The sequence below is a fragment of the Chlorocebus sabaeus genome, chromosome 24 (genome assembly GCF_047675955.1).
Source record: "Chlorocebus sabaeus isolate Y175 chromosome 24, mChlSab1.0.hap1, whole genome shotgun sequence".
NCBI lineage: Eukaryota > Metazoa > Chordata > Mammalia > Primates > Cercopithecidae > Chlorocebus > Chlorocebus sabaeus.
In genome coordinates, this window is record NC_132927.1 from 60,681,993 (window position 1) to 60,704,298 (window position 22,306).

Below are 22,306 nucleotides of genomic sequence, written 5' to 3' on the forward strand. Positions count from 1 at the left end.
GGAGGCCCCAGGGATCTTTCAGTCATAATGGAAGGTGAAGTAGGAACAAGCATGCTACATGGTAAGAGTGGGAGGAAGGAGGAGAGTGGGGGAGAGGTGCTACATATTTGTAAACAAACATATCTCATGAAAACTCATTCGCTATCACGAGGACAGCTCCAAGTCAGAAGGGATCTTCTCTGATGAAACAAACACCTCTCAGCAGGCCCCATCTCCAACAATGGGGACTATATCTCCACATGAGATTCAGAGAAGACATCCAAACTATTTCAGTATTGTATAGTTTTTGATATGCCTTAAAGCTGGTTTTATGTTCAAAGTATAAAAAAGTACAAAGGTATTTATAAATCACATATAATACACACACAAGAAAATAAATACATTCATTAGAATAACATATAAATTATATTTTAAATTCCCCGTACTAAAGTAATAAGACCACATACTTTGTTAAGTATTTCCTGGAAGACTATATTATTATTTTATTGAGTCAAGTGACAAAGTAACTTTTTAAGGGAAAAGAGACACTATAATATTTACTGTCCATGTTTCATGTTTCAAATATCAAAACTTCATTGAGGGAGAAAAATTATCAAGATATTTAACCCAAGCTATTGTTCGGTTATTAATCTTTATTATTTATTAGTTAGAGAAACAACATAAATGCTCCCTGTTAAAATAGCAGAGTCATACACATTGATTTATCATTTTCGGACATGTTATAGTTGAGATGCTTATTAAACATGAATGGGAATATGTTAAGAAGGAAGCTACAAACAGAGTTCAGGTGGGAGGTCTGGACTACAAATATAAATTCAAGAATCATCAGCATATATGAGATTTAAGGTCATGAGACTAGATGAGAGTAGAAAGAAAATGTGCTGTTGATTTTTCTTTAAAAAGGAAGAGGTGCAAGCTTTAAGCTCTAGGGCACTCTGATGTTAGGAGATCAGACAGAAATAAAGAGACTAACAAGAAGCATTCAGAGAAGAAGAAGAAAAAACAGATGAATGTGTTGTCTTGGTGGCCAAGTAAATTCAATGTTTTCTGTAGAAAACTGTGAGCAACTGAATTAAATGCTACTGACGGTTCAAGTAAAATAAGGAATATTTCAGCTTCCCAGGGTTGATATGGTTACTGCCTCACAGTTCTGAAGTCTAGAGGTCTGAAATCAGGATGTCAGCAGGGCCCTGCTCCCTCTCCAGACTCTAAGGGAGATTCCTTCCTTGCTTCTGCCAGCCTTTGGTGGTTGTTGACAACCACTGGCATTTTGTGGCTTGTGGCATCATAACTCCAACCTCTGCCTTTATTATCACATAGCTTTTTCTTCTGTGCATTTTCTGTGTGTCTCTGTTTTCTCTTTTTTAAGAACAGTAGGCATTGAATTAGGTCCCACTCTAATCCAGTATGAGCTAATCTTAATAATTATATCTTTAAAGACTCTCCTTTCAAGAGGTCACATTTTGAAGTTCTGGGTAAATATGAGTTTTGGGAGGCTCTATTCAACCTAGTATAAGGACTAAAAGTTAACTATTGAACTTAGCTATGTGGAAATTCTTGGTGACCTACACAAGGAAAAATGGAATGGAGTGAAGTAGAGTGGTAGAGGGAAAAACATATGTACTGGTTTGGATTCAACAAGATAGGTGGGAAGAAATTAGAGAAAAGGAGAATAAACAATGTGAGGCAAAGGAAGGCAAAAAATCATACATAACCTACAAGATCAGTGGAATCACAAGAGTTTTGTTTTGCTTTATTTAGTTTGGTTATGTTTTAATTTTCTTTTAATCTTGGTGAAACAATATTTTTCTATCTTAGTGAAAAATATGTGATACTGAATGGAACATCCTTTCTTAAAAAAAAATAGAAAGATGATTGCTGAAATAGTTTCCTTGAGTAAGCAAGAATAAACGGGACCCTGTGCTTATGAGGTGGCACGGTCTTAGCCAGGAAGAGAGGCAATTCATTGTGTGCAATGAGAACATATCAGCACAATGGCAGGAAAATGGGTAGATGAAGAGATACAGCTTGTGGATATCTCCTCTGATTGCTTCAAATTTCTCAGGAAAATGGAAAGCCGTCTACCAGCCTTACCTTGAAATGCCTGAAGATACAAGAGGAAGCAAGATTTACAAATATTTAATAAAGACAGAAGGGATACATGTTATTTTTATAAATTTACAAACAGAAATTAAGGCATAATAGGAATTGGCTCATGTGTGATACAAGTAGTAGGGAATTTTCACGACTCTGAATAAAATCTTGAAATGGCTAATGAAGATAAAGAAAGGCTGATTAAGGAGATTAAATAATAAGTAAATTTAAAAGTTCTTTCTAAAATTGCAATCTGAATACTTTTATATTCCAAATATTAGCATTTCAATAGAAATAAAGTGAAGAGATTGTTCATCTCTACCCAAATAGAATGAAAATACTTATGGGTTTCTAATTTCCAAGATGGTATCAGTAAACATAGGCAGAATTACTCAAGCATCTTAACTTCTTAAAATTCTTCGGAATGTAATTAAAAGTATGCAATACAGAGAGAAGAAAACACTTAAACCTTATCTAAGTTATTTGACTTATTTAACAGTTTTTTAAAAAATTAATGTGCTAAATCTGTAACATAATCAGAAATACAATAGTTAAATTTGTCATTGTTAGAATAGTTATTATTACTGAATGACTATGTGCCCTTAAAAACAGAGGAATACCTGTGAAACCTCAGAACAGGACGACCTCTTAAAACTACTATTGTTCACTGTTCCAAATAAATGTATCATGGAGTTGAGATAAATGTTAGGTCACTAATGGCATACCGAACAATCTGCTAACTGTTAGATGTAATAAAAATATGTCTTTATTAGTCTTATAACAAACATTTTAAAAAACCTATGTTCTACTAGTCTTAAGGAACAGATCACATGTATATTACACATGCATGCATCAATTGGAGTCTCTTATTTTCTATTCTGTGGGCTCAGTAAAATTATGCAGTATATGTAATTACACAGACACACACATACACATTTATCCCACTTAATATGGCTATACAAAGGATTACCTAGATGTCTTGATATGTGATTGACAGGATGTATATACCTTTATGTTTATATGTAAAGATATAATAATATAGCTCTGGGTACAAAATAAAAATATAAGTTTAGAGACATATATAGCTACACATACACATATATATACACATACATACCATATGTATATTAATATGTCTTTTTTTCCATTTTAACTATTTTATTGACTGAATCTTTGTGTTCCACATAATGATACACATGTAATGTTTTGAAATCCTACCACCAATGTGTTGATAGTTGGAGGTAGGGCCTTTGGGAGGTGATTAGTATCTGATGAGAGCATGAGGGTGGAGCCTTCAGGAACTTGATTAGTACTCTTATAAGCATAACTAGAATGCTTGTTTCTTCTCTCTGCTCGACTCCCCATCATGTGAAGATAAAATGAGAAGATGGCAGGCTACAAACTGGAAGACAGTCCCCACTTGACACTACCCCATGCTGGCACTTTCATCTTGGACTTCCAACCTCCAAAACTATGAGAAGTAAATTTCTGTTTCTGTCACAAGTGTATGGTACTTCATTATAGACTAAGCTTTGATTTTTTTTATCTTGCCCAAATTGCTATCTGACAGGTCTAGGGAGTCATGCCCTACAAATCATAAATTCTCATCAGATGGGTTTTATTTAACCCTATATCGTGACTTACTTTCCAATCTAACTGTGGCATGGCATTATGTGACAAAGAAGAAAGTCAAAACATTTTACCCCAAAACATGTTTATTTGCCATATTTTGAAATGGCCCTGAAAAACTGTCCTTTGTGGGAGAAAAATTGCATCTGTAAAGAATCTCTGTTAACATAGCTAGATCTTTTTCTTCCAGGACCTCTCAATCCTGAAGAGATTGGTTAAGAGCCTAGAACCTTTTAAAGATCTGAATAGGCAACACTTGTCATCTATCATCGCTAAGGGCAGCCACTATAAGACTTCAAAAGAACCTTGGTCTTCACAGTCTTTTATCTTAATCTGAACATTTTCTTTCCAGCTATCCCAAGTCTTTAAACAAACTCAACCTTTCTGCCTTTCTGGAGCAAACCAATGTATTTCTTAAATATATTTGATTGATGTCTTATGCCTCACTAAAATGTATAAAACCAAGCTGCACCTCAACAACCTTGAGCACATGTTCTCAGGACCTCCCGAGGGCTGTGTCGCAGGCCATATTCACTCATATTTGGCTCAGAATAAATTTTGTCAAATATTTTTTCAGTGCTGGACCCTTTTCATCGACAGGATATTAACTTGATGCAAAATATGTCCTTTTTAAAACATGAGAAATGTCAAATAATATGTACCTGTTTTACAATTATAAGGTCATTTCTTCAAAAAATACAGATATTTTAAAACATTATGGATGATTTTGTAAGTCAGAGTATCTTGTTAAGAAGGCTTATAGGCCAGTGTGTATTTGGGACACTGTGCAGAGTACACCCACCAACACAGAAGCCTGTATTCAGAAAAAAAATACATGTCCACAAAAAAAGTCAATTACCATTTAAAAAATAGTAAACTTATTTTTTAAAGGGATCATAGGCTGTCCATAGGCAATCTTTATTACTTTGGTAGTGGACATAAGGCAATGAGAATTTAGCTATCAGGGACATCTGGACCTTGCTCAAAGAACTTATTTTCAACAATGTACAGTACAACAATCAACACAGCGAATTTGTGTTGTAGAAATAACCACAAGAAATATTAGCACTTCAGATAAATTTTACTAAGTGTTTAACATATTTTTCAGAATCTACCTAGTTGCTTGCTTAGCTTGGAAATTCTCTAGGACATGTCTGAATAATTTATAGGAGAATATACATTAAAATATTTTACTAATGAGCAGAGTGAGTGGGAATAAATGTGTGACACCTGTAGGACATTATGCCATTTTTGTGTGTGGAAAATTGCACAGGATTCTGACACTTTTAGTACACTGTTAAAGAGGTACTTCACACATTATGCCATTGACTTTCCAATAAACCATTAAATACCTTTTTATTCCTAACATAACTATTTAACTGCTAGACCAACATAACCCTGCCGGAAGCCTCAGTAAATTGTGCAGACGTTTCCACCCCAAAGAGGTAGGATTCAATAGCCTGGGTGCAAAGATCATTAGGCAGTGTAGATTTCAAGCAAGGTGTTAGTGTCTTCTGAATTGCAGAAATAAAACAATTTTTTTTCATGTAGTAGTGGTACTGTCTTCACACTTGCCTGGTTATTACAGAATAGGCACAGCAAACTCAGGATTGAGAGTAACTTGAAAGTTAGAAACAGAAACAAAATTACTATTTCAAAGGAGATGCAACATACTCCATCTTTCCCCATATATCATTGGAAAGACCAAAGAAAATAATACATAAAATACAGAAAATTCATTAGTGCTCTTAAAGTACTCTTCTCATCTCTTCCTAATGTAGCCGGTTCATCAGTCTGATTCAGTCACTCCTTCTCTTCTCTCCTATCTACCCCTAGCCTGCCCCTAGCATGATGCATTTCATTGTTTGGATTTATGTTCTCTTTGATTATAGGTAATGAATTCAGAGGGCCTCTTATTAATTGAGTGCCTTTAACTTGGTAAGCATTAGAAACTCAAAAATGAGTGATAGGCCAGGCGTGGTGCCTCATGCCTGTAATCCCAGAACTTTGGGAGACTGAGGCAGACAGATCACCTGAGGTCAGGAGCTTGAGACCAACCTGGCCAACATGGTGAAACCTCATCGCTACTAAAAATACAAAAATTAGCCAGGCATGGTGATGGGTGCCTATAATCTCAGCTACTTGGGATGCTGAGGCAAGAGAATTGCTTGAACCTGGAAGTCAGAGGTTACAGTGAGCCAAGATTGTGCCACTGCACTCTAACCTGGGCAACAGAGTGAAACTCTCTCAGAAAAAAAAAAAAAAAAAAAAGAGTGACTACTGGATAAATTAACGAGGAAATGTATGAATACATGAATACAATAATAAAACATATACTGATGAATAAATTTGACTCTTAAATAGAACAGATTTTGAACTATGTGGACCCACTTATAGACAGATTCTTCCACCTCTGTCACGCTGAGACAGCAAGACCAATCCATCCTCATATCCCTGCTCCTCAGCCTAGTCAATGTGAAGACCATGAGGATGAAGACCTTTATGATGATCCACTTCCATTTAATGAATAATAAATATATTTTTTTCTTTTGATTTTCTTAATAAAATTTTCTTTTCTCCAGTCTACTTTATTTTGAAAATACAGTATAAAATATTTATATATAACATACAAAATACATGTCAAATGACTACTTGTGCTATCAACAGGGTATCTGGTCAACAGTAATCTATTAATAGTTTTGGAGGAGCCAAAAGTAATACATGAATTTTTGACTGTGCAGGTGGTGGATACCCTAATCCTCACATTGTTTAAGGGTTAATTGTAAAGCCAAAAAGGTAGGTGGGTTTTTTTTTTTAAGTAGAAATATTTGTGCTCACAGTCTTGAGATATATCTATGTATCCCTTGTTAAATTAACTTTCTCACCACCTCAATTCTTCAGTACCAGCATTTTTCTTTATTGCATCTTTTCTATATGTTTCCATTAACTCATGTGTGTGTGTTTCTGTCTGTCTGTGTGTGTGTAAATCTAGGAGAGCCAATGGTACAGTTTCAGTCTGAGTCTGAAGGCCTGACAATTAGGATTGCTGATAATATAAATTACAGCTTGAGTCTGAGTGTAAAGGCAGGAGAAAACCAATATCCTAGCTCAAATAAGGTTAGACGGAGTTCTACCCCTCTCTCTTCTCTCTCTTACTCATACTTTTTCTATTCAGGTATTCAACAGATTGGATGAGATCCACCCATATTGGGGTAAACAATATGCTTCACTCAGTCTTTACTAATTCAGATGTTAATCTCATCCAAAACACCCTCACAGACACACCTGTAATAATCTTTAATGAAATGTCCAGGTACTTTGTTGTCAAGTTGATGCAAAATTATCGTCGCAATACCTTATCTATCTATCATCTATCTGTGTGTGCCTATGTGTATGTACGTGTAAGACTTAGTCACTGATGTACACATCCTTATCCAAATAAGCACTTCATTTGAACATGATGATGATAGGTAAGTATTGCTTAGAATAGTAAAGAAAAATTATCTGAAGCCATCACATCATGAAAAATTAACCATAATATAAATTTTATTAAAAGACAATATTTATTTTCCTACGTAAGGTGGCACTAAATTAAAACTTAATTATTCAGTCAAACTTAATAGTATATGTCAGTTACTGAACTAGCTACTGGGAATATAACAGGCAAAAACATAAAGTTGAAAGAATAAGACACCAGTACGTTTTGTTGTCTTTATATAGTTTGGTAAACTTGGTTTCAATCTTGGGAAAAAAGAAAAGCAACTGAGATCAGTAAAAAAGAAATCAACATGTATATAAGTGCATTTTTTTTTAAAATCCAACACAGGGTCTTAATATCCCTTAATGTAAATTCTTGGCTTCAGTCAAATCAACCTCCTTACTGTTTAGACTATCAGAGAGGTAAATTGTCCTTACACTGATCCTTTTGTTTCCATAGACATTTGCCATCATTTTGTGTTTAAAACACCTTTATGATATGTGCTAAAAAACCCTAGATCATGAGTTGAAAAGCAGACTAGCAGTGAAATTACTGCTATTGTGCTTTTTCCAGACGAATATTAACTGTCAGCACAGAAAAGGTAGCCTGACTCAGATCATTCTTTGGCAATGGAAAGTGAAAGTACCGGAGCAATAATATCATCAAATAACCCAGTTCTCTTACTTTCTTTTGCATTCTGCAGTGTCACGTTGTCCTAACGTTGTAGGAGTTATTAAGAAATTATTTTAAGCAGATAGAGACGAAAAGGGGTCCTTGGGAAGTTTTCCTTGTTTAAGCATCTCTGGAAAAGTTTCTTGTAAAGCCCTGGCTCTCAGAGCCAGGCTGGCAATCTTCGATATGCAAATGCAGACCGTTAGAAACTGGGTCCACCCAACATGGTGATTCCAGCCGTGGCCTTCTTGTCCTTGCCCCAAATGTCCCTGGCAACATGGCTACCTCCATATATTGCCACGTGTGTAGAACATCATGGTGCCCTGCATTTGCATATTAAAAGGCTAGGGTGGGAGGGCCAGCTTTTTCTGGGTCATGTGAATTACATGCCTGGTCAAACCAATTCCCTGAGCCTTACGCAAATCAGACACCACCTCCTCCAGCCTTTGCATACATACTTGGCTTGTGTCCACTGCACTTGGGACTTTCGGCTTTGGAGCCCCCACCCCCACCCCCGGCTCTGTCTCTGTACAGGGGAGCTTCTTTCTTCTGTCTTCTCCCTTCCTTCTTGCCTATTAAATTCTCCACTCCTTAAAATCACTCCACGTGTGTCCGTATCATTTTTTCTAATTCAACATGAGGACCAAGAACCCTGGTGTTTCGTCACTCCTCAGAGCCTTATCACTAAACCTGGATCCTAGGCCAATGCAAATTTATGGTAAGTGCCAGAGTTTCCTGGAGCTACTGCGTCTTCATGCTTGTCATGTAGAAAGAAGGTTTAACCTGATTGATCTGACTGAGAACTCATACCTGCACCTGACCTTATCACTGTGACAAGCAGCATGAAGGGACTGACTGGCTTAGGTGACATTATTCACAACACAATAGAAGTAAGAGGTGGTGCCAACTTCCGCACAATCAGATCATCCCCAAATTAATATTTGGGGATGCTGCAAAGTAAAAACCTGGTGGAAAGCAGCTAACAAAGATTGCCAATGTCAGAGACAGGACTGTATTAAAAGCAGGGGATATGACCCCAAAATTAAATTCCCTAGGAAGGAAGTGCAAAGCACACGTGATTTGCAGTCCTTCAAATGTGATAGCCAGGTTTTTAGCATTAAAAATTGACATAATTGATGAGTTAGTAAACTGCTAATATTCCATATTGTTTATTAGCAGAGATGTATAGGGTTAGATAAATCACATTTTATAAAAAAAAAAAAAATAGAACTTTCTCTTACAAGAATCTAGTTTCAAGCAGTAATTTTAAGTATTGGGACAAGCGCATACATGAGAAAGTTGTGTTAAAAAATTCTGCTAGTGATAGTACAATCCCTATGATGCTAACAGTTCTGCAAATGCTAACCATAAGCAGTCGTAATCTATACTTAATATTTCCCAAACATGGAACAAGTGTACAGAAAAAGTGATAACAAATTTAAACTGTAGCCTAAAAACCTGGGCTCCCCAGTAGGTTAATCAGGTTAGAACCATCAATTTTATTGTAAAAAACACAAACTTCTTTTACTTTCTCTTGCTTTATATAAAAACAGTTCTACACGCCTCCTCAAGTTAGCTTCTAGACCACTTCCATTTAGACATTCCCTGAAGTGGTTCTTTCAAGAACTTGACTCAGTGGCTATTTTCTTTAACGATGAGACTTGATGATATTGAAGAGCCCATCTAAGATTCATACTTTATGTTTTTATAAAAATTGAATACCAAAAATTGACAATATGATCTGGGAGCAGAAGGATCTCCAAAGCAAAGATATTTGCATATGGAACTAACAAATAAATCATTTTCTTAGTTTATTGCAAATATACATAAAATTTTCATGTTAATTCATTCAATTAGTTTTCACTAGGTCAGATCTCAGTCACCTTATGGTAAAGATCATTCACTGTTTCTGACTACAACACTAAGCAACTCATTTTTATTAAGCTCTGTTAAAGTTTACTTGAAATTTTTTCTCCATTCCTTTCCTCCCTTCTCCTTCCCCTTCCTTCCTCCCTTCCTTCCTTCCTTCCTTCCTTCCTTCCTTCCTTCCTTCCTTCCTTCCTTCTGTTCTTTCCTTCCAGAAATTCATCCACACAGAATTAAATAAATTAGTTTATTTGAATTACATTCCAATGATCTGAAATGTTGCACTGAGGCATACAACCATATTTCCTTCCATGATTTTATACCAGACATGTTAACATGGCTTCACACTTTCTGTGATCTCATTCTAGGGTAGAAGTTAAACTGCTCTAATGATTGCTAAGTGTGATGAGACCTCAAACCTTTCAATAATCTGAAACATATTGCTACAGTCTCATTAAGATGTCATTTTGTTCAAATATGAGTATATGTCTTCATTATCTCAATTCTTGGCATATTGCTTTAAAAAACACTGTTTCAGGTTTCTCAGATGACATGGCTTGTTCACATGTCCACAACATCCAGAGAAGTTTGAAAATTCTCCCAGACAAACTGATGACCTTTTTATTTTTTTTTATTTTTAACCACTCATGACTCATGACCGAGGGCAAAGCTTTTGGCTTTGTTAGTGTTTTCTACACTACACTCAAGTTCATTCAGGGTGTCATTTCAACAATGTGTGATGTGTCAACTTCAAAAATTAAACAAACCAGACAACACAGCACTTGCACTACAAAGAACTTGTTTTATTCTCAACCTTCCATTGCTAGCTAAAGTGCTCCAAATTTTGTTCCCCACACATCCCACATCTGGCTCAGTTCCAGCTTCCGTTTTCTGTTTATTCATCTAAAATTTGTTTTACCAGCCGAGCAATGTACTCCAAGTTTTTCTCATTTAAAGATCTTGTCTCTTTATGCAAATGTTTCATTTCTGACCCAGGGGTTACTGAAAATGTCATCTGTTCTTTCCTTTTTTGCTTTCAGAAAAATTCTCGTAGCATATAAGAAAGACAATTATTCCTGTGTAAATTGAATAATTAGTTACTCATTTCTAAATCCAAAAATTTCATTTCTACATGATATCCTTGGTTGTAAATAAAAGGTGAATGCCAAAGTTAGAACTGTAAATTAGAAGTATAGCCATCCCTGGGCATCCAAGGGGTACTGGTTCCAGAATTCCTCCATGGATACCATAAGCCATGGATGCTCAAGTCCCTTACACAAAATGATGTGGTGTTTGCATATAATGTACACACATCCTTTGTTTACTTTAAATCATCTCTGGATTACCTGAGATACCAAATATAATGTAAATATTATGTAAATTATAGTTATATTGTTCAGGGAATAATCACAAAGAACAAAAATGTCTGTACACTTTGGGTACAGACACAATCATCCTTTAATTTTTTGCCCCAAATATTTTTGATCTGAGATTGGTGGAACTCTTGAACGCAGAGCTGACGAATGTGGAGAGCTGACATCAAAGAACAAGTCATATACATCTATATATGTACATAGGGAAAATGTGAAAAACTTAAAGGAATACATTTAATTTTGAGTATTTATACTTCCCTCTCTACAAAGCAAAAATTTATGCATGCTTAGTCAGAGTCCTAACCCTCTTTTGAGGCACAAAATCATAGCAGTAAAAGAAAAGTTAAAGAAAACTGAGAAACCACTGATCCACTAACATGCAGCTGAGTCAGGGGAAATAAGACTTGTGAACAATTCAGCTTGGTCTGGATTTGGGAAACAGTGATTATGAGGAGCATGAACTTGAATGAAAGAGACATAGAATCAGCTGCATGGAGAGTGAGCGTGGATCAGAAAATAGTAATTAAAAAAACATAATTAAGGCCATTTAGACTATTTATTTATTTATTTTTTATTTTTTTGAGATGGAGTTCTGCTCTTGTTACCCAGGCAAGAGTGCAATGGCACGATCTCGGCTCACCGCAACCTCTGCCTCCCGGGTTCAAATGATTGTCCTGCCTCAGTCTCCTGAGTAGCTGGGATTACAGGCATACACCACTATGCCCAGCTAATTTTGTATTTTTAGTAGAGATGGGGTTTCTCCATGATGGTCAGGCTGGTCTCAAGCTCCTGACCTCAGTTGATCCACCCGCCTTGGCCTTCCAAACTGCTGGGATTGCAGGCAAGAGCCACTGCGCCTGGCTTGATTTATTTTGTAAATGACATTTGCTATTATCATGAAAGACCAGAACAAAGATGTTAAATTTAATTTTTATCTCATGGTAAGTTGATATTTCTTTGACTACAACCTTGTCATGTCAAAACAGGGCCATAAGCAATGAGATATTATTCAGTTCACATATGTTGATGTTGATATTTACAAACTTTTAATAGTGGTTACGTCTCATGAGAAAGGTTGAGAATAAATGAAGGTAGATTTCTATATTTATTCTCTGCATTATCATATAATGAATACTTTTAGCAAGTATGCATTACTTTTTACAGTTCGAAAATAAACAAGCACATTTTCTACATGTTATGACACTAACATTTTGATGCTCTACTTGGCACTTATTTAATAATGAGATAAATATTACTTAGGATATAATAAAGAATAGCATCAGGAAAAATAGATAATTTTGAATAATTCCATTGCAGCAAATTCTAAGAATTTTCACATTATCCCAGAGCCACTTGAATTTCAGCTCACAACATCCCCACACATCTACCCAAATAAAGTATTTTGTAAGTAAGTCTTTTTGACTTGGTTATATCTCATCCTTCTTGAGTGCTGGCATTTACCATGATAATTTAGCACTATTCCAGTCCATTTTGTACCATATCTCAGTCCTCCCAAAACTTCTCAAGCTTGTAAACTGTCCCCTGAGACTCTCAATCTATTTTGATTCCAAGATACAATTTATTTATTATGTAAATCCTCATGAAAAAATGTTAGGAAGAGTCTCAGATGAGAAAGATTGAAATATATTACTGAAAAGGTAAAAAAAGAAAATCTAGTAATAGATATCTCGGGTATCTCTTGTTTTATGTTGGGGAATTCTCATGTAATATTGATTCCAGATACCAATACTCAAATATACATAGACACTCATATATTCAAATAGAGACCTCCTACACTGATCATGATAAAACTGAAAGAGCTCTGCTGTAGAGAAGTAGCACATCGCTCACTACAGAGAAAGCAACATAAATCAGCCTTTTTTTTTCAGTTGCTCCTTATTAAAAGAACAAATTAGTAATTTTTATAAAGATATATGCTTAAGTAACTTGATAAAATTTTATGTCTAATCTATATACTATCTTCCAGATGTGCTTGAAAATGAGAAGTCAAAAATCCCCTTTCTCTTACCTGTGAGGTAGATCCAGTATACAGTGTTTCTCTGTTTTTCTTTTTAAAAATATGATTTAGGCTCAAAGTGGAATTAGAAATCTTGGTATCAGATTAATATCACAAATAGAATGGACTTCCCAAATCATACAACAAAAAGTAAATATATGGATATTTTCATAAATGAGGATTGTAATCTTATGCCTGATAATGTAGACAATTGCTTTTTTTAACATGTAGAATAGTATGTTAAACAGAGTAGGTATCAATATAATGTTTCTGATTGATGAAAAAAGTTTAAATCCATTGTTATTAGTCCATTCTCATGCTGCTATAAGGACATACCCGAGACTGGGTAATTTATAAAGGAAAGAGGTTTAATTGACATAGTTCTACAGGGCTGGGAAGGCCTCAGGAAACTTACAATCATGGCAGAAGGGGAAGCAAACACATCTTTCTTCAAAAGGTGGCAGGCGAAAGAAGAATGAGTGCCCAGTGAAAGGGGAAACCCCTTATAAAACCATCAGCTCTCATGAGAACGAATTCACTATCACAAGAACAGGATGGGGAAACTACCCCCATGATTGTCTCCACCTGGACCTGGACCTTCCCAAGACACATGGGGAATATGGGAACTCCAATTCAAGATGAGATTTGGGTGAGGACACAGCCAAATAATATCACCATTTCTGAAAAATTATCAGATAGAATGAGTTTCCTTGCTGACAATAAAAAGATTAAAACCAGCAGAATACAACCCAGAATAGCAAAAGAGAACATCTTCTAATGTGAAATCTCCTTAAACTCAGTTTCTCTTATGACATTCTGGTTCATTCAACACAAATAAACAAAAGTCCTATATGTGAATACCAGCACTCACATGGCTCTTTCAAGACTAATGATAGACAATGAATGAGAAAGTGCTTCTAAATGGAAAATACTGCTCTTAAGCATGAAATATTGCTATAATAACACTGAACAATAATGAGGATTGGTAAAATTATTTTCTCAGACATCAAACTTGCAGATGAGTTTCCAAACTTCCAGATGCCTAAAATAACCCATCTCTGCATTTGCATGTCCTTTGTTCAAATAATACATCAACCACCTTTGATCATGTTCTAAAAATTCATTTTAGTGATAATCTTCAAGAGGTGAAACTTTCTTGGGAAAAAAGAGAATATCTATTTTACTAGTCCATAGTTTCATCTTCTTGTGAGTTTTAATTTCTAGTGTTTTAGGCTGAATTATGTATCCCTAAATTTTCTATATTGAAACCCTAACCCCCAGTACCTCAGAATGTGACTGTATTTGGAGACAGGAAGAGATGATTAAATCAAAATGAGGCTTTTAGGGTGGGCCCTAATGCAATCTGACCGCGTCTTTATACGAACAGGAAATTTAAGGACACAGACAGGACAGGGTGTATGCTCACAAAGAAAAGGAGACAAAGGTAAGCCAAGGAGAGAGGCCTCAACAAATACCAACCCTTCTGACATCTTGTTCTTAGACATCTAGCCTCCAGAACTAGAAGAAATTAAGTTTTTGTTGTTTAAGTCATATAGTCTGTGGTATTTTGTCATGGCAGCCCTAGCAAACGAATACATGGATTTTTGGGAAAAAATTGTTGTATTGTATTCATATCCATAATGAATCTACAAGCTGTAAAAATATTTTATGCCCACACTTGCTTCTTGAAACAGGAGAATGCACACATTTTAGCAATTTTTTCTAGTTTAAAATTTAAGAGACATGTTTAAAGTTAGGCTTAGATCCAAAGTTTCTGTGTATCTCACCAAGAAGACATGAGCTGCTCACAAAATAAGTCTTTAGAAACCTCCACTGCATTTGCCTCTGATTCAGTCCACACAGGATATGACTTTGCTGTAGCCGGTGGGCTTAGAAGGCCTTGAGAACCACAGACTCCAGGTTCATTCTGCTCTTCTGCCACAGGCCTCAAGTCTATTCAGTAACAATACACCAGATGACATAATTCAAAAGTTAAGAGACAAATTACTCCATGGGCAGGTACTTTGGTAAATCTATACACAATAGTCCCCTCTTGTCCATGGGGGGATGTATTCTAAGATCTGCAGTGGATGCCTGAAACTGCCGATAGTACTGAACTCTTTTCTACACATACATACCTACAGTCAAGCTTAATTTACAAATAAGACACAGTATAAGATTAACAACAGTAATTAGTAATAAAGTATAATAGTTATAACAATATTCTATCATCCCAACTCCTACACTCTCTGGCTAGTATTAAGTAAAATAAGGATAACTTGACCACAAGCACAGCAATATCATACTGGAACAGTTGATCTGATAACTGTGACAGCCGCTAAGCAACTGTACATCTAGAGCGTGAATTCAGGGTGTGACAGAGCAGGGAAACTTGAGGTTTTATCCCATTACTGAGAACGGTGAGCAATATGCAAATGATGAATTATTTGTGAAATGTTCTGTTTAATATGTTTGGACCACGGTTGACCACAGGTAACTGAAACTATAGCGAAATCTCAGATAAGGAGGGACTACTATATTTACTGGAATTACTTATCATTTCTCATTATTATTACACCTGTATCTTTAAGCATCTCTGGGTTTTGTCTGAAGGGAAAATAAAAAAGGTCTTTTGTATTGTCAGGCTTTCCACAGATGCCTTTTATGAGTTGATGGGACCTTCCTGATATTTTATTTCATGGCCATCTCTCACATAAACAGCATAAATACTTGCATCTCTGGTCAAGGTGTATGTATAGGATGTATTCTACTGTTTATCTCCTCCTTCATCCAAGGTCCTAATTTTTTAGGGTGATAAAATTCAAGCAGAAATGTCTGTAAGCTTCAACCTCAAACTTAATTAAAATGTCTGTTTATCACCAAATATAACAAGCCATAAATTATATGGATGTTTTCAATTACTTGGTTTTGCAAACATGTCACTTTGATCATTATAAATCCGGCTTCACTCATGTACAGGAACAGTGTGAAAAGTGACAGCTCAATGATGTACATATATATGTATTTTTTTTTACCCTGACAGAATGAAAGAAGTCTTAGATGGAGAATTGTCAGTTGAGTCTAACTAGGACGTTTAGAAACAAGGCAGGTAGGTCCCAAGTTGTATATTAAAAAAAAAAAAAAATCACAAGAGTTAAAAGTATTTAAAAATGAAGAAATAGTAGATTTTTATTTACAGGGAAAACTTCACAGAAAACAGGTCTGAGTATTTTCTGAAAGAAAACTGAAGAAGTATTATATGGTCATTGCTGAGAGAGAGACATGACAATACTGGAGAAAAAAATTACATTAACAGAATACTTAAAAAAAAAAAAAAAAAAAAAAAAAAACCTGGCCTAATGTTGAAATTGGAGGTAGAGAAGATAACAAAATAGAACCCTCTAGTGATCAGCACCCCCACAGCAGTAACAACAAACTGAACAACTATCCACACACGGAAGTACCTTCAGAAGAGCCAAAAATCAGGTGAGTGATCACAGTACCTAGCTTTAACATTATATCAAGGAAAGAGGCATTGAAAAGTGTAGCAAAGACAGTCTTGAATTGCCCGTGCCACTAGTCCCCCATCCGTCACTATAGCCATGTGGAACAGAGGGAGATTCTGTGCCTGTGGGAGAGAGAGCCGAGTGATGGTAGGACTTTGCATTGAAATTCAATGTTGTCCTGTCCCAGTGGAAAGCAACATGGGGCAGAACTTGGTGGGAACCCATAGAGGGAGCATTTATAACAGCTCTAGCCAGAGGCATATCATCCATCCCAGCAGTTGGAAGCAGAGTTCTGCAAACCTTACCACTGTGGGCTAATGTGCTCTGGGGTCCTTAAGAAACTTGATTGTTGAAGGCCACAGACACTGCAATTCTTAGGCAATTCCTGTGACTTTGCTAGACTCAGATATAGTGGACATGGGGTGCGTGCAGCCTAGTGAGACACCAGCTGAGTTGACTAAGGGAGTGCTTACATCACTTTTCCCCTACCCCAGGCAGTGCAGCTTCAGGAGAGACTCCTTTTTTCAGCTTGAGGAGAGGAGAGGGGAGAGTAAAGAGGACTTTGTTTTGCAACCTGGATGTACCAGCTTAACCATAGTAAAATACGGCATTGGGCAGAGTCCTGAAGACCCCATTCATGCCCTAGCTCCCAAATAATGTTTCTAGACACACTGTGGGCCAGAAGGAACCTGCTTCCTTGAAAGAAAGGACCCAGTCTGGGAAGGATTTAACACTCTCTTACTAAAGAGCCCTTGGGTCTTGAATAAACATCAGTGGTACCCAGGTAACACTCGTCATGGGCCCTGGGTGAGACCCAATGCCATATTGGCTTCAGGTGTGACCCAGCCCATTTCTACCTGTGGTGATCACAGGGAGACTCCTTCTACTTGAAGAAAGGAGAAGGAAGAGGAAATGGGACACTGTCTGGCACCTTAGGTACCACCTTGGCTACAGTAGGGTAGAATATTAAGTGGTCTTCTGGGGTCCCTGATTCCAGGTGTTGACTCCTAGAGGGTATTTCTGAACCTGCCCTGAGCCAGAGAGGAGCCCACTGCCCTGAAGGAAAAAACCTAGACCTGGTAGCACACACCAAAAGCTGACTAAAGAGCCCTTGGGCCTTTAGTGAACATTGATGTTAGTCAAGCAGTACTTGCTGCAGGCCTAGGGCAGTGGTAGCCATGAGGAGAGATTCCTTTTGCATGAGGAAAGAAGAAGAAAGAGTGGGAAGGACTTTGTCCTGCAGCTTTGGTGCCAGTTGAGCCACAGTAGAATAGAACACCAAGTCCATTCCTAAAGTTCCTTACTTTAGGCCCTGGCTCACAGATGGTATTTCTGGAATGACCCTGGGCTGGGGCAGGAGGGAGTTCACCACCCTGAAGGGAAGGACACAGCCTAGCTGAATTCACCACCTTTGTGTGCTGACTGAAGAGTCCTTGGGCCTTGAGTAAATGTTGGCAACAGCCAGGCAGTTGCTGCTGTAGACCTTGGGCAAGACCCAGTGCTGTGCTGGCTTCATGACCCACACAGTACCAGTGGTGGTGGCCACAAAAGTCCTTGTGTCACTCTTCTCATAGGCCGTTCAGCATGGACAGACTGATTGTTTCGGAGAAAATAAGGGAAGGGAACAAGTGTTTCTGCATGGTAATCCAGGGAATTCTCCTAGATCTTACCCAAGACCACTAAGGCAGAACCTCTATGAGTCTGCAAGTGTCATGGTATTACTGGACTTGGGGTGATCCCTAACGCAGATATGGTTGCAGAGACCAAATATTTAGATCACAGCAATAAATTTCCTTTGAATACTTGGAAAGCCTTTCCAAGAAGGATAGGTACAAACAAGCCCATCATATGAAGGGTAAAATAAATACCTAACTCTTTAATGCCTAGACATTGATGAACATCTGCAATCATCAAGACCATCCAGAAAAAATGACCTAACCAAATAAACTAAACATGGCACCAATGACCAATCCCAGAATGACAGAAGTATGCTAACTTTCAGACAGAGAATTCAAAATAACTGTTTTGAGGAAACTCAATGAAATTTAAGACAACACAGAGAAGGAATTCAGATTTCTATCAGACAAATTTAAAAGAGATTGAAATAATTGTAAGAAACGAACAAGCAGAAATTCTGGAGCTGAAAAATTCAATTGAAATACTGAAGAACGCATCAAAGTTTCTCAACCATAGAACTGATCTAGCAGAATAAAAAGTTAGTGAGCTTTAAGACAGGCTATTTGAACATATACAATCAGAGGAAACAAAAGGAAAAAGAATGAAGCACACATACCGTATCTATGAAATAGCTTCAAAAAAGCAAATCTTCACCAAATAAAAAAGTGACTTCACCAAATAAACTAAATATGCCTCCAATGACCAATCCCAGAATGACTAAACGAATAGTCTGTCCATGCTGAGCTGCCTGGAGTTGCGAGTGGGATGACACAAAAAGAACATAGTTGGAGGCATCACGTTACCCAACTTCAAACTATACTACGGGGCTACAGTAATCAAGACAGCATGATACTGGTACAAAACCAGACACGTAGACCAACAGAACAGAATGGACAGCCCAGAAATAAGGCCACATACCTATGACTGCCTAATCTTCAACAAAGCTGACAAAAACAAGCAATAAAAAAAGACTCCCTATTCAATAAATGATGCTGGCATAACTGGCTAGCCATATGCAGAAGACCCAAGCTGGACCCATTCCAACACCATATGCAAAAACTAACTCAAGATGAATTAAAGAATTAAATGTAAATTCCGAAAGTATAAAAACCCTGGAAGACCACCTAGGCAATGCGATCCTGGAGAAAGGAACAGGCAAAGATTTCATGACCAAGACACCAAAAGCAATCACAACAAAAAATTGACAAATGGGATATAATTAAACTAAAGAGCTTCTGCACAGTGAAAGACATTATCAACAGAGTAAACAGACAATCTACAGTTTGGGAGAAAATATTTCCAAACTGTGCACCTGACAAAGGTATAATATTGAGCAGCTATAAAGAACTTAAAAGAATTTAGGAGAGAAAACCCCATTAAAAAGTGGAAAAAAGGCATGTACAGACACCTTTCAAAAGGAGACATATATCCAGCTAACAAGCATATGAAGAAAAGCTCAATATCGCCGATAATTAGAGAAATGCAAATCAAAACAATGAGATACCATTTCACACCAGTCAGAATGGCAATTATTAAAAAGTAAAAACAAATAACAGATGCTAGAAAGATTGCAGAGAAAACGGAACACTTATACACTGTGGGAATGAAAAGCGATATAGCAATTACTGAAAGGGCCAAAAGCAGAACTACCATTCAACCCAGCAATCCAATCCCATTACTGGGTATATACCCAGAAGAATGTAAACCATTCTACCATAAAGATACATGCATGCAAATGTTCATTGCAGTAAAGACATGGAATCAACCTAAATGCCCAGAAATGGCAAATTGGATAAAGAAAACATGGTAGAGATTCACCATGGAATACTATGCAGCCATAAAAAAGAATGAGATCGTGTCTTTACAGGAGCGTGGATGGTGCTGGAGGCTATTATCCTCAGTAAATTAATTCAGGAACAGAAAACCAAATACTGCATATTCTCACTTATAAGTGGGAGCTAAATGATAAGAACTTATGAACACAAAGAAGGAAACAACGGACACAAGGGCTACTTGAGGGTGGAGAATGGTAGGAGGGAGAGGAGAAGAAAAGACAACCATTGGGTTCTGGGCTTAATTCCTGGGTGATGAAGTAACCTGTACAACAAGCCCCCATGACATGAGTTTACCTATGTAACAAACCTTCACATGTACCCCAAAACCTACAATAACAGTTAAAATAAAGTTATTGGCCTTAAAGTGGAGGGTGAGAAAGTGATTTGAGCAGAAAATTTATTCAAAGGGATAGTAACAGAGAACTTTCCAAACTTAGAAAAATATATCAATATTCAAGTACAAGAAGGTCAAAGAACACCAAGTAGATTTAATTCAAATAAGACGATCACAAGGCATTTAATTATTGGACTCCCAAAGGTCAAGGATAAAGAAGACATCCAAAAAGCAGCAAGAGAAAAGAAACAAATAACATACAGTGGAGCTCTAATATGCCTGACGACTTCTCGGTGGAAACCTTACAGTCCAGGGGAGAGTGGCATGACATATTTAAAGACCTGAAGGAAAAACAACTTTTATCCTAAAATAATGTATCTAGTGAAAATATCCTTAAAACATTTATGAGAGGGTGAGAGCCTGGGAGAGGGATAGCATTAGGAGAAATACCTAATGTAAAAGACAAGTTGATGGGTGCAGCAAACCAACATGGCACATGTATACCTATGTAACAAACCTGCATGTTGTACACATGTACCCTAGAATTTACAGTATAATTAAAAAAATAAAAATAAAGCCAAAAGTATGAAAAAAATTACAGAGAAATGAAAACATTCTTAGACAAACAAAAGCTGATGGATATCACAAACACCAGACCTGCCCAACAAAAAATGGTAAAGGGAGATTTTTCAATCTGAAATAAACAGAGGCTAATGAGCAGGAAGAAATCATCTGAAGGTACAAAACTGACTGGTAAAAGTAAGTACACAGAAAAATACAGGATATTATAACATCATAATTGTGGTCTATAAACAACTCATGTCTTGAGTAGAAAGACTAAAAGATGAACTAATGCAAAATAATAACTTTAACAACTTTTCCAGACAGTATAATAAGATACAAATGGAAACCATAAAAGTTAAAAAATGGGGGGATGAAGTTAAAATGTAGAGTTCTTATTAGTTTTCTCTTTGCTTGTCTGTTAGTTTCTTTGTTGTTGCAATCAGTATTGTCATCAGTGTAAAATAATGGGCAATAAGGTGTTATTTGAAAGCTTCATGATAACCTTAAATCAAAGAACATATGACAGGTACATACAAAATAAAAAGCAAAAAGTAAGATATCAAAACATAGCATCAAAGAAAGTTATCTTCACAAAAAGAAAGACTGGAAAGAAAAAAGATAGGAAAAGACTGCAAAACAACCAGAAAACAAATAACAAAATGGAAGAAGTAAGGCCTTATTATAATAACATTGAATGTAAAAGGAATAAAGTCTCCAATCAAAATACAAACAGTGGCTGAATGGATTAAGAAAGACAAAGCAAAACAAGATGCAATGACCTGTTGCCTGCAAGAAACACACTTCACCTATAAAGACACATAAGACTAAAAATAAAAGCATGTAAAAAAGTATTTCAGGCCAATGGAAACTAAAAAAAGTAGGAGTAGCTATCCTATCCTTATATTAAAAAAATAGATAACAAGCCAAAAACTATTCAAAGAGGCAAAGAAGGTCATTATTTGGTGATAAAGGTGTCAATTCAGCAAGAGAACATGAAAATTATAAATATATATGCATCCAATACTGGAGAACCCAGATATATTAATGCAAATATTATTAGAGCTAAAGTGAGAAATAGACCATCATACAATATATTTGAAGACTTCAATACCCAAATTTCAGCATTGGACAGATCATCCAGACAAAAAAATGAACAAAGAAACATTAGATTTTATCTGTACTATAGACTAAATTGATCTAACGATATTTACAGAACATTTCAATGGCTGCAGAATACCCATTCTTCTCGTCATCACATGGA